General features: G+C 41.2%; 1 long non-coding RNA gene across 1 annotated transcript; it reads left to right on the top strand.

Moving 5' to 3' along the window:
* The first annotated feature begins 9,509 nt into the window (after positions 1-9,509).
* Positions 9,510-17,595, top strand: LOC132866825 (uncharacterized). The gene is made up of 4 exons (XR_009650630.1): positions 9,510-9,647; positions 10,841-10,894; positions 16,934-16,965; positions 17,513-17,595. It is a non-coding gene; the product is annotated as an uncharacterized LOC132866825 (long non-coding RNA).
* The last annotated feature ends 25 nt before the right edge of the window (positions 17,596-17,620 follow it).

Raw genomic sequence — 17,620 nt, 5'->3', positions numbered from 1 at the left:
ATTTTCTATAAAATATGTTCGTCAATAATCCCATGTCATTTTGGAAAAAGATAATTAAAAATTAAGCGCTTGATGAAAACCCATCTGTCTTATGGAAATAAAGATATAAAATGTGTTTTCCAGTGGAAAAGTGTTTATGAGATACGTTGCCTTGCCCTGACGATTGGGTTCCCTGTGGTGGTACACGTACATCATTCATACAGTCACAAAAGCCATCAAAAATCAGATTGAAGCTTTACCACATTCTCATAAATATGGTGCTTTGCTCCGCTATAAACAATGTATGTACACACTATCCATATATATAAAAGGGCAAGGGAAATGCAAACCATATTTTTTTATGTTTTATATGATTTATTTCAAATAAGTGTCGCAAATATGTAGCAGGGTTCAGGTAGCAGTATTACAAACTATTGAGTATAGCGGACCAGTTGTGCATTTTTACTTTGGCAACTACAGATTTAATGTACTGGTTCTCTTATTTATATATTTTTTAAGGTTTTCATTTGACTAACCATCATATGTGTACTTATAAATATCATAAACAGATGCCTTATTTCTTAAAAAGAGATAAACCAGAAGTCAGATCAGATTATTTGTATCACAGCTTTAACAAGAGACACTTCTGCAAATCGGCTTTACAGTAAAATAAAGACTTTAAACAGATGAACTAATTTTATCCGTAATAAATGTGTTTATCCTTGATGAGCAAGCCTGAGGCAACAGTGACTAGGAAAAACTCCCTCAGACGACATGAGCAAGAAACCTTAAGAGGAACCAGACTCAAAAGGGAACCCATCCTCATGATAACCATAAATATTGATTAGAAATAACTCGTGATTATAAACAATCTGTTTCTATAAGTTAATAGAAGCATAAAAATATTGTACTGCTATTAAATAAAATGTTCGTAAAAGGAGCATCAACGTGAAATATAAATGACAAACCCAACACCTCTGTATACGAATAGAGGTACTTACGTTTCAATAGCGGAATCATCTCTCTCTATCTCTTGAGGAGTCTAACTCTCCTGGGTGTCTATGAACACGTTCTTGTTCAAAATAAGAGGAAGTGAAAATGAGAAAATGCAAACAGAGCTGTATACTAAATGGGCATATTTTTTTGTACATATCTCTGAATCTAAAATATTTGCATCTGATACTTTAAAGATACCATTACTGGAGAAGCAGTGCATCATCTTTTGCATCTCTCTCTCTCTCTCTCTCTCTCTCTCTCTCGTTCTCTCTGAGACTGGCCAAGGCCAAAGTAATAAAGACCTGTATAAAAAAGCAGACTTAACAATGCAATTAATAAAACAAACTAATGACAGTCTGCTTCCCTAACTAACCAAAAGTGCAGACGAAACACTCACATCCAACAAAAATGGCTCCCAGTGGCTTCAGTGAAACACAAAAAAAGATAATCGTTACACAAAAAGAAACATCTACAAGAAACCAGATGACTGAAGCCAAAATGGTCGGACTACTCTCATATCATATAAATACACAAGCTTAGGGTCCCTCTGGTGGTGTCTTATACTCCATCACAATGCTGATGTCACCGCACCTGCAAATGGGGGAAAGTAAATGTGTAAATATAGCAATAAACAATAAAAAGATGGTTGTTCTGTCTGGATTTGTCTCTGTTGTCTTGCTACGTCTCCCTCTCATTCTCACATGTCCCCAGGGATGGAAGAGCTGCTGCAAGTTCAATGGCAAAATCCCATAAATCCACAGGTTAGGCAAACTCTGCTGTAGTGGTTAGCACTGTCACCTCACAGCAAGAAGCTTCTGGGGTCAAGCCCAGTGACCGACAGGTGCCTTTCTGTCTGGAGTTTGCATGACAAATCGCCAGGTCATCACAGGGCTGACACAGAGACACTCAGTGCGTTTACATGCACATAGAGAAAATCGAATTTCTGCCATTGCTCGACTGAAGTTGAAGTTCTAAATGCCATGTCAGCACCTTAGCTCGGCTGAAATTGAACCAAACTTGATTTCTCGTGATCGAGCTACACGACCTAGATTATGCGATTGTAGCCGAGCTACTTAGTGCATGTAACCGTATCGAGCTACGTCGTCCAGCTACTTACTTCAGCACTGCCCCTTCCGGAAGTGACGAGTGACGAGACCACAAGCGGGAAACACAACAGCCTCGGTCGGAAAAAAAAAAAAAAAACAGCCTCGGTCGGCATGACACGTCACCTTAGCCGCCCACTTTATTAGGAACACTTCTGTTCGTACATACAAACTACAAACACTCTTCTTAGAGTTTATTTTTAAAAGGGGCAGTGTACAAATTAAACATTATCCTTGTGGTAAGGACAGATGTCTGTACCAGGTTATAGCAGTAGGGGAGAGCGGGGTAAGATGAGCCAGGGGGTAAGATGAGCCACCCCCTGTTTCTAAGAAACAGTAAACAAATGTGACCATGTGACCACATTCAAAGGGGGGCGGGACCATTTACTTACACTTGTGGAGAGGAGCACCACATGTCAAACTAGGTGAGGGACATATTTATAAAAATGTGTTTTTGTGCTTTCTAAGTCAATTCCATGTTTGTCCACAGTGAAGATGATTTAGAGAAGACAAAAGTAGAATAATATTTAGACACATTAGGGTTAAGTTAGTGGCTTTCTAAGCTATGATATGAATGCTAATAAAAATAATTTTGATTAGCCTAATCCCCTTTATTAGCATTTTTCTACAAAATGGTGGCCATGGGGTAAGATGAGCCATTAGATGTGGGGCAAGTTGAGCCACTGGCTCAACTTACCCCATTGGTGGCTGAGCTTACCCAATATGGATGACACTTAAGTTTTCACATTTACTGGTCATATATGACAACAACATATATATATATATATATATGACATCAGATGAGGAAGACCAGTTGTTAGATGTGGGGGATTATGTTGTGGCAAAATACACGGAGAAGAAGAAAGTGCATTTCTTCATTGGCCAGATAATCAAATTGGATGTCTTGGAAATAGAGGCAAGATTTCTCAAAAGAAGCCGGTCATGCCACGGCTCTGCAAGAAAGCCAACCTTTGTCTTCAAAGAGAAAGATGAGGCTGTCCTGTCAAGACAGGATATTGTGAAAAAATTGCCCCGCCCCTTTACTGTTGGGGGGACAGCACGGAGGGAGAGGCAAATGGTGTTCCCTTGCCATTTGAACACTTGGAACATTGAATAATGATGAAATGATTGAATGATTGATGGAATGATTGCTGCATGTTTTAGCAATGTTTTAACCTACTGAAAGAAATAAGATTCTTTTGGCACTATTCTACTGTTTTAGTAATTTCTATAAGATAGTATATCTCTCATTCCCTCTCTAACCATCCCTCTTTCTATCTATCTACGCATATATCTCTCTCTATCCATCTATCTATCCCTCCCTATCTATCCCTATCTATCCCTCGTTCTATCACCTCTCTCTTCATCTCCCCTTCTCTATGCAACGGCCCTATCCCCCACTTGATTGACTTGACTTGATTCATTGATTGCATTTCTAATAATAAAAGTTGTTTACTTTGTTAACCTAACATGTTTTGTGTTGGCTCAATTTACCCCACACAGTGGCTCATCTTACCCCGTGCATGGGGTAAGTTGAGCCACTTGACATTTTTTTTTCAAGAGGTAATATCACTCTAACCATAAGAGCTTATCAATTATGTTTTGCTCAGATAGTAACAGTACACTTTGAAATTTGGTATGGTGTGTAGACTGGAAGCAAAAATGGCTTTAACATGTAGTTATGATGAAAAATGTAAAAAGTGGCTCATCTTACCCCACTCTCCCCTACATGCTAATTTCCGCCTGTAGTCCCTTGGCAGGTGGATGTAATAAAAAGATAAATAAAATGTACAGGAAATGTCATCAAATCTGTCATTAGAGCAATTTGTAGTGATTTCGACCAGTAAAATTTCTTGTGAATACGGAACTGATAACTTTGTTTATACTCTTGAATAGCTCTTCGTCATGACAACAACCGGAAGTGTACCAACACGATGGGGCGTGTAGCGCCACCTGTGGCTCGGGTGCACAATGTACCTCACACAATAGCTCAATTCCCTTGTGTGCATGTAGGATTGGATTTCTCTGGCACCCCTGCTGGGACCCTTAGCTCGATTACCGACAGCAGCTCGATTTGGATGTGCATGTAAACGTACTGACAGACAACCATTCACACTCACATTCACACCTACGGTCAATTTAGAGTCACCAGTTAACCTAACCTGCATGTCTTTGGACTGTGGGGGAAACCGGAGCACCCGGAGGAAACCCACGCGTACACGGGGAGAACATGCAAACTCCGCACAGAAAGGCCCTCGCCGGCCACGGGGCTCGAACCCGGACCTTCTTGCTGTGAGGCGACAGCGCTAACCACTACACCACCGTGCCACCACTATTTGACATAAAATTAAATATCAATATTGCAGTTCGAACCCTCAGAGCTCATACACTGCACTCAGTCGGGGAGGATGTTTTCCAGTTGGTTTTCTCCTGAAGGTTTTTATCCTACTGTTTTGTTTTGTTTTGTTTTTTCATAGCGTGTCATGTATCTTTGCATTGTATGTTTTGTTTTGCCCTGAATGATGTCTTACTCTGCACACTCATGTAAACATAACTATTGCAGTTCAATAGCAATTATGAGCATCTTTCCTGAGTGGTAGATAATCTAAACTACCATGGATCAATATTAATTACTTCTTATGTCTGATAATATTGGATGGTAACTATATAGTAGGCTGGCACAGTGGTGTAGTGGTTAGCACTGTTGCCTCACAGCAAGAAGGTTCTGGGTTCACTGTGTGGAGTTTGCATGATCTCCCCCTGTCTGTGTGGGTTTCCTCCAGGTGCTCCGGTTTCCCCCACAGTCCAAAGACATGGAGGTTAGGCTAATTGATGGCTCTAACGCTACGTTCACACTGCAAGGCTTAATGCTCAATTCCGATTTTATTGTGAAATCCGATTTTTTTGTGAGGTCGTTCACATTAACAAATATATGCGACTTGTATGTGATCCTCAGTATGAACGAAAAGCGACCTAAAAGTGTTCCGCATGCGCATTGCAGGATACGATGACGTCACACGCAGTGAGCATGGCCAGTGTTTACGGAAGTAAAACCGCCCGGTTGCGGTATGACTCATCCAATCTAGCTTGAATAGCTGTATCCCCCCAAATGGAAATCAGCTCCCTAACCTCTGCGTCCTTCCATTGAGAAGATTCAGAACCTTCACAACCTGAAGCGTCCCTCGCATTGATGTCATGCGCAGGGGCGCAGATACGTTTTTTGAACTGGGGGGGACAAAAAACTGGGGGGGACAAAGCTGCCAGCAAACCAACCCCAACCCCGATATGCCTGTCAAACTTGTTGTGGGTTACTAGAGCAACCAAGCTCGAGCTTGCAACTTGTGCAGTCTGCGCAGCTCAACCAACCGAATATCAGTCTTTGTTTTATGTGAATTGTTGCAACTATGTATACACTGCTGTGCACCTCAATAAACCGAATGGTAATTAGTCTTTTGATTTTTCCGTGAGGTTTGCCTTATGCAAAGTGGGGGGGGGGACCGAACGAAGTAAATTTAAATCTGGGTGGGACGAATCCCACCCGTTCCCCCCTCTATCTGCGCCCGTGATTATGCGCCATGTTGTTGTAACTTTTTTTGAGAGACCCGCCGCCTACTTCAGCGCAGAATAGTGATGTTTGTGGCTTGTTGATGACGTGTAAGTCGGATGAATGCGACCTGGCGGTTCAGACTGAAGTCGCATATGAAAAGAGCGGATAGGAATCGGAATTAGGACCACATATCCAAACGGCCTGGGTCGGATTTGAAAAAATCGGATCTGTGTCGTTCATATTGTCAATAAAAGATCGGATACAGGTCACATATGGGCGAAAAGATCGGATTTGAGTCACTTCAGCCTGCAGTGTGAACGTAGCCTAAATTAACCACAAGTGTGAATGTGAGTGTGAATGGTTGTTTGTCTTTATGTGTCAGCCCTGTGATGACCTGGCGACTTGTCCAGAGTGTACCCCGCCTCTCGCCCATAGTCAGCTGGGATAGGCTCCAGCTTGCCCACGACCCTGCACAAGACAAGCAGTTATGGATAACAGATGGGTGGATGGAACTATATAGTAATGATGTAAAGTGTATGCTTCAGCAGGACATGTAGAATTGCCACGAGGCAGATGAACAGGATATTTAGAAATAAGATGGTTAGGATCACCACAGTAGATGCACAAACCCTCGTGTTTTCTTGTCTCTCTCTCTCTCTCTCTCTCTTTCTCTGAATGCTTCAGATGAGCCTGAGATACCTCCATGGGTGTGGGCACGTGAGTGGCTGGAGACAGCATGGCAGCATTTTGTAAAGTTGGTCTACTGCTTACCAGATGATCCAATTGGATAGCTAGATTGATGAGTCTTAAGTGTTCATCTCGACATGCCAGCTCACTCAACACTTCTGTACATAGACCTTAGTAAAAAGTAGCCTTTAAAGCTGGCTCATTCCAGCCACTGCCGGCAGCTAGGGTTCGAAAGTCCAGAGCATATTCGGCGACTCTTCTATTTCCCTGCTTAATGGTCAGCAGACTCTCTCCGACGTCGATGCCCTTAGGTTCATGATCGAAGACTCGCTTAAATAATTCCAGGAAATGATCGTAAGATGTAGTGTGTTCACCTCCGTGCTACCAGACAGCACTTGCCCACTGAAGAGTTTTACCACTCAGCAGCGTGAGAAACTTTGTGATCTTTTGATCATCGGAAATGCCGATGAGGTATGAGAAATAAAGGGAGCATTGGAGAAGAAATCCCTTATAGGTGGCAGCAAAACCAGCATATTTCTCAGGTAATGGGAGGAGCTTTGTGGAGCTTACAGAGGCTTCAGGGCGTGTTAGGAGTGCCTGAGACATCACAACAGTGAGCTGAACCATCTTGGTGTTGAGGTCACTGGGCATCTGCTGGTGTTCTCCTCAGAGTTTGAATGACTGATTGACAGGCAGGCAGAAAATAAATGGCTTGGTTATGACAGGAAGGAAACACTGAGCAATACTTCACTGTGAGTGAGAGTGGTGTTTATATAGGGTTGTTGATGATGATAATGAGAGACAGGTGCATTTAATAAACTGGATACAGGGGGCACTGTGGTTCTTGGGAGTTGCAGTTCATGGTGGCCATGTTTGAAGGCTGCTTCAAGCTTGTGTTCTCAACACTGTTACTGACACCTCTGATCCAGAATCAGTGTCACTTGTTTTCACCAGGTGCATCTTTCTCACCGGTAACGTGGAAATGATGACAAAGTAAGATGCAATTTCACTGGAGGACTTCCTGCAGTCAATCAATCATGAACATCCTTTCACTGTGTGATTCAGTGCAAAAAATCGTGAGTCTCTCGGCCAAGTCGTGAGAGTTGACAGGGCAATTTTCAGTGAGTGACAGAGCAAAGAAATAGCATGTTGGCAAATTTTAAGCGTGTCGGCATGAAATTAAAACGTGTCAGGCCCGACATGCAAAAGCACTCTGGGAGAACACTGGTTAATCTAACCTGCATGTCTTTGGACTGTGGGGGAAACCGGAGCACCCGGAGGAAACCCATGCAGACACAGGAGGACATGCAAACTCCAGACAGAAAGGCACCTGTCGGTCACTGGGCTTGACCCCAGAACCTTCTTGCTGTGAGGTGACAGTGCTAACCACTACAGCAGAGTTTGCCTAACCTGTGGATTTATGGGATTTTGCCATTGAACTTGCAGCAGCTCTTCCATCCCTGGGGACATGTGAGAATGAGAGGGAGACGTAGCAAGACAACAGAGACAAATCCAGACAGAACAACCATCTTTTTATTGTTTATTGCTATATTTACACATTTACTTTCCCCCATTTGCAGGTGTGGTGACATCAGCATTGTGATGGAGTATAAGACACCACCAGAGGGACCCTAAGCTTGTGTATTTATATGATATGAGAGTAGTCCGACCATTTTGGCTTCAGTCATCTGGTTTCTTGTAGATGTTTCTTTTTGTGTAACGATTATCTTTTTTTGTGTTTTACTGAAGCCACTGGGAGCCATTTTTGTTGGATGTGAGTGTTTCGTCTGCACTTTTGGTTAGTTAGGGAAGCAGACTGTCATTAGTTTGTTTTATTAATTGCATCGTTAAGTCTGCTTTTTTATACAGGTCTTTACGTTGGCCTTGGCCAGTCTCAGAGAGAACAAGAGAGAGAGAGAGAGAGAGAGAGAGAGATGCAAAAGATGATGCACTGCTTTTCCAGTAATGGTATCTTTAAAGTACCAGATGCAAATATTTTAGATTCAGAGATATGTACAAAAAAATATGCCATTTAGTATACAGCTCTGTTTGGATTTTCCCATTTTCACTTCCTCTTATTTCGAGCAAGAATGTGTTCATAGACACCCAGGAGAGTTAGACTCCTCAAGAGATAGAGAGAGATGATTCCTCTATTGAAACGTAAGTCCCTCTATTCATATACAGAGGTGTTGGGTTTGTCATTTATATTTCACGTTAATGCTCCTTTTACGAACATTTTATTTAATAGCAGTACAATATTTTTTATGCTTCTATTAACTTATAGAAACAGATTGTTTATAATCACGAGTTATTTCTAATCAATATTTATGGTTATCATGAGGATGGGTTCCCTTTTGAGTCTGGTTCCTCTTAAGGTTTCTTGCTCATGTCGTCTGAGGGAGTTTTTCCTAGTCACTGTTGCCTCAGGCTTGCTCTTCAAGGATAAACACATTTATTATGGATAAAATTAGTTCATCTGTTTAAAGTCTTTATTTTACTGTAAAGCCGATTTGCAATATTGTCTGTTGTTAAAGCTGTGATACAAATACTCTGATCTGACTTCTGGTTTATCTCTTTTTAAGAAATAAGGCATCTGTTTATGATATTTATAAGTACACATATGATGGTTAGTCAAATGAAAACCTTAAAAAATATGATATAAATAAGAGAAACAGTACATTAAATCTGTAGTTGCCAAAGTAAAAATGCACAACTGGTCCGTTATACTCAATAGTTTGTAATACTGCTACCTGAACCCTGCTACATATTTGCGACACTTATTTGAAATAAATCATATAAAACATAAAAATATGGTTTGCATTTCCCTTGGCCTTTTATATATACGGATAGTGTGTTCATACATTGTTTATAGCGGAGCAAAGCACCATATTTAAGAGAATGTGGTAAAGCTTCAATCTGATTTTTGATGGCGTTTGTGACTGTATGAATGATGTACGTGTACCACCACAGGGAACACAATCGTAAGGGCAAGGCAACGTATCTCATAAACACTTTTCCACTGGAAAACACATTTTATATCTTTATTTCCATAAGGCAGATGGGTTTTCATCAAGCGCTTAATTTTTAATTATCTTTTTCCAAAATGACATGGGATTATTGACAAACATATTTTATAGAAAATATTCATGATAGTTTCATATAAAATGAGTTAAAACAGTTTTATTCATCCGCGAGCTTGTTGGACAGTTGACAGTTGGAACCAGACAACTATTTGACATATCAAGATTAAATATCAATATTGCAGTTCGAACCCTCAGAGCTCATACGCTGCACTCAGTCGGGGAGGATGTTTTCCAGTTGGTTTTCTCCTGAAGGTTTTTATCCTACTATTTTGTTTTCATAGTGTGTATCTTTGCATTGTATGCTTTTTTACCTGAATGGTGTCTTACTCTGCACACTCATGTAAACATATAACTATTGCAGTTCAATAGCAATTATGAGCATCTTTCCTGAGTGGTAGATAATCTAAACTACCATGGATCAATATTCATTACTTCTTATGTCTGATAATATTGGATGGCAACTATATAGTAGGGTGGCATGGTAGTGTAGTGGTTAGCACTGTTGCCTCACAGCCAGAAGGTTCTGGGTTCACTGTGTGGAGTTTGCATGTTCTCCCCGTGTCCGCGTGGGTTTCCTCCGGGTGCTCCGGTTTCCCCCACAGTCCAAAGGCATGGAGGTTAGGCTAATTGGTTGTTCTAAATTAACCTTAAGTGTGAATGTGAGTGTGGATGGTTGTTTGTCTCTATGTGTCAGCCCTGCGATGATCTGGCGACTTGTCCAGGGTGAACCCCGCCTCTCGCCCATAGTCACCTGGGATAGGCTCCATCTTGCCCACAACCCTGTATAGAACAAGCAGTTACATATAATAGATAGATGGATGGAACTATATAGTAATGATGTAAAATGAAAGCACTGGTACACTGCTGTCCACCAGGTGCCCAGCAGAATCACACCATAATAAATGTGGTGGTGTTTTTTTCTGGTGCATGGCATGCGGCATCAAAGAAAGGAATAAATATGTATCATAACTGCAATGTGTATCTCATTATTGGTATCACTGTCACAAGACAATATAACAATTTACTGAGATGAAATACATGACAGGACTCAATTCAGTGATTAATATACTATAATATTACTATTCTATTCAGTTTGATTTTGTGCCTTTGTAAATATTTTGCTAATATACTCATCACGAGCTTTTAGGCACCGACTATTCAGGGTTGACCAAAAGTAGGTATACACTTTATACATATCGGGACACAAAACAGTGTATACCTACTTTTTGCCCACCCTGTATATATTATAGACATGTATGTCTAGCACAAAAAAATGATCTCTTGATCAGATAGTGTTTTCAGTAGAATTGGCATGACATATATGCTGATAGAGTTTCTGGGAAAGGTTCTGGATCCTCCACCTCCCTGACCAGGAGCTTTCATGAGTGAATGAGTGAATTCAATATGAATAAATAATAAAATTCATTCCTGTTTCTCTTCTCCAGGAGTCGCTGTTTTGTTACTCACAATAGTTACAACATTTGATGCTTCCCTTCCCGGTAAGTAAACCAGAAAAGCACGAATACAACTCCGGATTCCTTTCAAGAAATTTAACCCCAAATTAGAAAAAAAAAAAAAATTGGGACAGTCTGGAACATGCAAATAAAATAAAATAAAAAAAGAAAGCAGTGATTTCTAAATTGACTTTGATTTATGTGTCATTGCAGACAAAATGAACCCAAGATATTTCATGTTTTGTTTGTCAACTTAATTTCATTTGTTAATATACATCAATTCCTGCATTTCAGACCTGCAACACATTAAAAAAAAAAGTTGGGATGGGGGCAATTTAGGGTTAGTAATGAGGTAAAAAATTAAATAATGATGTGCTTTGAAACAGGTGATGCCAACAGGTGACTGTCATCACGATTTTGTCATTGTCACCTGGAGGCTCCCGTTGAGGGGGAGGTACTGTCATGGTCCAGTTTTGCTTCCTCCTCATTCCTTGTGTCTCAGCTTTTTCTCCTCCCCTTTGTTTCTCATTTTGTCAATGTGTGTGTGAGTGTCTGGGTGTGGCTGTCCTGCTCTCCCACTCTCCTGCTTCAGCCAATCAACTCCTCCTGCCAATCTGCCCATACACCTGTTATCCATCCAGCAATCAAGATCCAGCAGTATTCATGCTCTGGGTCTGTAATCCAATCTTCTCCAGATCATTTAGTCTACTAGTTTGATCCACTGCCTTCCTGATACCTGTCTGCCTGCCACCTCAGTCTGCCTGCTCCACCTGTCCACTCAGATCCCCTGGAAAACCCCTGATCGTCTGCTTGCTTTTGTCTCATAAATCAACCCTACTGACTGAACTGCCAGTCTTGAGTCTTGCTTTTGGGTCCAGTCTTGTCTACACACTTAACAGAATTATCTGGCCAGCAGGGACCCAGTGCATTGAAACCCAGAACTAGCCATCATTCTAAAGGCAGTTTCCAGTCAAGGACTACTACTTGTACAACATGAACAGCTCATTCAAACCCTCGCAAACCACCATCAGGCAATGGTAGATCAAATGACTCAATTAACCAAACAAGTTACCTTGCCAACTAATTAACTCACTTCTGCAGCTCAGCCAAGTCAGCTTGCTCCTACAACTCTACCTTCAGTGTCTCCTTCACCCAGATAATTGTATGCTCCATACCCAGAACCCTTTGCTGGAGACTTGAATAAATGCAGAAGCTTCCTCATCCAGTGCTCCCTGGTGTTTATCCAGCACCTGTTGACTTTCCCTCCAGGCCCATCCAAAGTGCATTACATTGTGGGATTACTGAGGCGAAGGGCTTTGGCTTAGGTGGAAGCAATAAAAGCTAACCAGCCTTGCACTCTTTGGCTAAGAGAGTTTGTTGCGAAGGTGAAAAGTGTGTTTGATCATCCTGATCATTGTGGAGATGCCTCAAAACATCTGCTAAATCTTCTCCAGGGGACAAGAAGTCTGGCTGATTACTCAGTGGAGTTTAGTATGCTGGCAGCAGATGCTGGCTGGAACAACCTGGCCTTACAGGGAGTGTTTTTGAATGGACTTTGTGAGCAATTAAAGGATGAACCGGCCACTTGTGATGAATCAACTAACTTTGACTCTCTTGTTTCCCTTGTCATCACAGTAGATAATTGGCTATGTGAACAACGCAGGGAGAAGGCTGGTCAGTTTCCAACACCACTCACCACTCCTCTTCTGCCATCCCTTGTGAAAACTGGAGTTTGCTCAAGCCCTGAGACCTGAGTCTCTTCACTTCCTATTACTTCAGAAAAAGAACCCATACAGTTGGGTCAAGCAAATATTTTTCCTGCTGAGTGCCTCTGCAGGTTTAGAGTGGATGAGCTTGGTCACTTCCTAGCTGCCTGTCCAGTCTGACCAGTATGACAGGACTCACCAGTAGTTGTGGGAATATTATCAAGCCAGACAGTTTTCTCTGTCTCAGATTCCACAAAGACACAAATTCAAGCTACCCTGTGTCACCAGCAGTTTACATGCCTCTCCTTGCTTTGATTGACTCTGGTGCTGAAGGTAATTTTTTGGATAAAGAGTTGGCTCTCCAATTTGGTATTCCCCTTGAATAGCTTAAATCTCCATGCACTGCCAATGCTATAAATGGAACATTTCTGACTCAAATCACCCACTGTACTGTTCCTGTAAGTTTGGTCCTGTCTGGCAATTGTAGGGAAAGCAGTTTAAGATCATCTCTTCTCCTAAAGCACCTTTGGTTCTGGGCGATCCCTGGTTGAAACAACACAATCCTCACATTAATTGGTCTGCTGGTAAAATTATCAGATAGAGTTCATTCTGCCACTCTTCTTGCCTATGATCTGCTCAACCTCCAGTAGAGGTCACCGTCCCTCCACAGACGTCTGAGCCCCTAAATTTGTCTTCCATTCCAGGCAAATTCCATATCATGATCTGAGTGAAGTTTTCAGAAAAGATCTAGTTCTGGGGCGGCACGGTGGTGTAGTGGTTAGCACTGTCACCTCACAGCAAGAAGGTCCTGGGTTCGAGCCCCGGGGCCGGCGAGGGCCTTTCTGTGTGGAGTTTGCATGTTCTCCCCGTGTCCGTGTGGGTTTTCTCCGGGTGCTCCGGTTTCCCCCACAGTCCAAAGACATGCAGGTTAGGTTAACTGGTGACTCTAAATTGACCGTAGGTGTGAATGTGAATGGTTGTCTGTGTCTATGTGTCAGCCCTGTGATGACCTGGCGACTTGTCCAGGGTGTACCCCGCCTTTCACCCATAGTCAGCTGGGATAGGCTCCAGCTTGCCCATGACCCTGCACAGGATAAGCGGTTATTGATAATGGATGGATGGATGTCTTCTGTGTTGATTTCAATATACTGTCCCAACTTTTTCTGATTTGGGCTTGTACATCTTTTGAGGTAACAGATATTATATATTTTTTTCTATTATATTTTCTATCTCATGCCAATATTTAGGAACATGGTGGAATTAAATTTTTCATCATTCCTGTTTTCATATTTTAACCCTTTCATTCATTGTATCCACACCTATGGACAGTTAATTTAAGGTCATTGTGGGGAAAGTATAAAATTTAAATCACTTCCAAATCACTTGAGTTTATTTAAGTTATTTAGCAGAAATCATTATTATTTTGCTATGTCGGTTGTTTGCCGTTGTCAGTATCTCTGGTATAACATTCTACAAAAATAAAATATTCATTATATAATAATATAAATAAAAACTATTTTGTGTCAGACTCCAATGAATGCCAGCTTTTAAGAAACTCATCTCATCTCATTATCTCTAGCCGCTTTATCCTTCTACAGGGTCGCAGGCAAGCTGGAGCCTATCCCAGCTGACTACGGGTGAAAGGCGGGGTACACCCTGGACAAGTCTCCAGGTCATCACAGGGCTGACACATAGACACAGACAACCATTCACACTCACATTCACACCTACGCTCACTTTAGAGTCACCAGTTAACCTAACCTGCATGTCTTTGGACTGTGGGGGAAACCGGAGCACCCGGAGGAAACCCACGCGGACACGGGGAGAACATGCAAACTCCACACAGAAAGGCCCTCGCCGGCCACGGGGCTCGAACCCAGGACCTTCTTGCTGTGAGGCGACAGCGCTAACCACTACACCACCGTGCCGCCCCTTTTAAGAAACTAGTTCTTTTAATTGAAGATTCTGTACATTTCAAGAATATTATATTTTGTTCAAAATCAATCATTTCTAAAACATTTAATATTTTAGAGATGCTTGTTAATAAGTTTTGTTTCTAAACACATTGAAACAATAAGTGTTTTGTTTTCCAGGTATTATGTCTTATCATTTTTTTTATTCAAGGTATTCCTTCACATGGACAATCCATTTAAATTTTAGCAGTACTATTTAATCTACATTTGTTTGACATGCAGTATTAACTATCTAAAGAATCTGGATAATAAAAAGTAATAATAACCTGTAACCCTAGCTATGTAATAGGCGAGAGGCCGAGGGCTATGGAAACAGATCAGCGCCGCCCTATGCGCCACATGGCGTGGGAAGGACTTTGATTGATTTGATTGATGCATTAAATGGTTACATCACTAATGCAGATAGACTTCTTTAACATTTAATGTCAACTAATATACTGGATGTTAATTTACTTTGTTCACGTTACTGGTGGTGTATTCATGTAGATCAGAGTTAGTCAGTGCGTTTACATGCACATAGAGAAGATCGAATTTCTGCCATAGCTCGACTGAAATTAAAGTTCTAAATGCCATGTCAACACCTTAGCTCGGCTGAAATCGAACTGACCTGGATTTCTCGTAATCGAGCTACGCGACCTAGATTATGCGATTGTAGCCAAGCTACTTAGTGCATGTAAACCCTATCGAGCTACGTAGTCGAGCTACTTACTTCAGCACTGCCCCTTCTGGAAGTGACGAGTGACGAGACCACAAGCCGGAAACACAGCAGCCTCGGTTGGCATGACAACAGTAGTTAGTAGTGTAGAAAGTAGTGAGATGAGAAATACACACACTGCAATTTAAACAAGGTCTAAGTAAAATTCATCAGCTTTGAATCATATAGTCTAGTATATGCTCATATAATGTGTTCGTCTTGTGAACACGGAACTGATAACTTTGTTTATACTCTTGAATAGCTCTTCTTCATGACGACAACCGGAAGTGTACCAACACGATGGGGCGTGTAGCGCCACCTGTGGCTCGGGTGCACAATGTACCTCACACAATAGCTCAATTTCCTTGTGTGCATGTAGGATTGGATTTCTCTGGCACCCCTGCTGGGACCCTTAGCTCAATTACCGACAGTAGCTCGATTTGGATGTGCATGTAAACGCACTGAGTGTTAATAATGCAGTAGATCATGTTCCTCCATGAAGTTGGCAGCCCATATGATGAGAAAGTGAAAAAAACCAACAACATGTTTCGATTTCACTTGTGCATAAAAATTTAAATTTATGCTCAAACAGTTTTGGAGAACTTAACCATTAAATATCTGTGAAGATACTCAGTCATCCAGGTACACAGTAATCTGTGGTTGGTAGAAGAGAGCAACTGGACTTGCTTGAAAAGTCTTGAAGACATTTCGCCTCTCGTCCGAAAGGCATCCTCAGTTCTGTCTGTCTAATAGGGAGTATCAAGTATTTATGGATCATCATAGAATCCGAATCAGAATGCTGATGGCTGCATTGTAGGTGGCTGATAGATGTCATAGACACCCACCTCTGTTCAGTGATGGTCATTCCAGGTTGACAAAAATGAACGATCCTCTCTGGCTAAGATGTCTGCCAGTTTTCTGGAAGTCCTCTCATACTCCCACACCAGTCGAAGGGAACTCATCCCAAAGTGCATAGAAACATATCTGTGAGAGTACCTACAATGCAGCCATCAGCATTCTGATTCGGATTCTATGATGATCCATGAGAGGATAAATACTTGATACTCCCTATTAGACAGACAGAACTGAGGATGCCTTTCGGACGAGAGGCGAAACGTCTTCAAGACTTTTCAAGCAAGTCCAGTTGTTCTCTTCTACCAACCACAGATTAACCATTAAATGTTTTAATGATGTGACGTCATCCAGCACCACATTAACTCCCAACTGGCTCTAAGCATGCCTGATTCGTTTGTCCATTGTTTGTGCAACAGTGTAAACATATAGTATAATTAACACTCACCCTAAACTTAACATTCCATTAGTCCCAAAATTGTTTGAGCACCTTTTTTTTTTTGGTCCACAAATGATGCACAAACAAATCAGACATGCCTGGAATCATCTGGGTGTTAATGGGGTTAATGTCTCTCAAACTGTTTGAGCACAAATGAATCGAAATACTTTTATTCACATCTTTAAATATGGGGTGCCAGTGACATACAGCTGCATCATGTTAACAGAATCTTCATGTAAAACGTAACAGAAATCTTAATAGCTTTAGAATTCCCTGTACTTCCCTGTGTGTGTGCATGTGTGTGTCCACTGCTTCAGATGGGTTAAATGCAGACAGGACTTTCACAAGTGTACGTGTGATGAATAAAGTTCTTCTTCTTCTTCCTAAAAATAAAAGTTGGGTCCTTTGCTCTTTTTTCAGATGTGAATCTCACACTACCTGAAAAATGCCAGGTATGACTGAACTGCCCCTGAGGACACACTGATAAGACAAATGTGATCAAGTTTCAATCGTTTTTGTGTGTTGTTTCACTGCAAAAAATTGAAAACTGAATTTGAGGAGAAAATTACTTAATACTAGTGAAATTATCTTGCTGCATGGACAGATATTTTTACTTGATAAGACATCTTAGAATAAGTTGGTTGCAATCTAGAACTAGTTTTAATAATCTCAGAATTGGTGTCTTTTATTCTTCTAATAGGAAATTCTAGATCATTTCAACTGTTTTCAAGATATTTTCACTTGCTATCATTTTTTTTGCAGTGTTTATTTTAGGATTGTATTTGAAAGCGATGTTCATCTGAATATCTTTGTACAGTAGATATTTCAGCCAACAGAAGTTTTATGAGAAATCAGATCATTTTATTTGAGAAGTATCTGAGATTAAGTTGTGTTATAGTTATAGTTATGTTGCATTTCAAAGATTAAACCTAGTGGTGAGGATAAAAGCCTTCTCGAAGACTTTTTATTTTTGAGAAATATCAGTAATTTGTGCTCTAGGTTGATTTGCTAGCAGAGTCTGCACTGGAGTGGGCGCTGCCCCCATTTCAGAACGGAACAGTGCAGGAGCCACTACAGGACATGAGACTTATTTGATGTTGTTGATTG

This window comes from Neoarius graeffei, chromosome 18, assembly GCF_027579695.1.
Source record: "Neoarius graeffei isolate fNeoGra1 chromosome 18, fNeoGra1.pri, whole genome shotgun sequence".
Lineage (NCBI taxonomy): Eukaryota > Metazoa > Chordata > Actinopteri > Siluriformes > Ariidae > Neoarius > Neoarius graeffei.
Note: the sequence above shows the minus strand (reverse complement) of the source record. Positions and strands in the feature narration are given on the sequence as shown.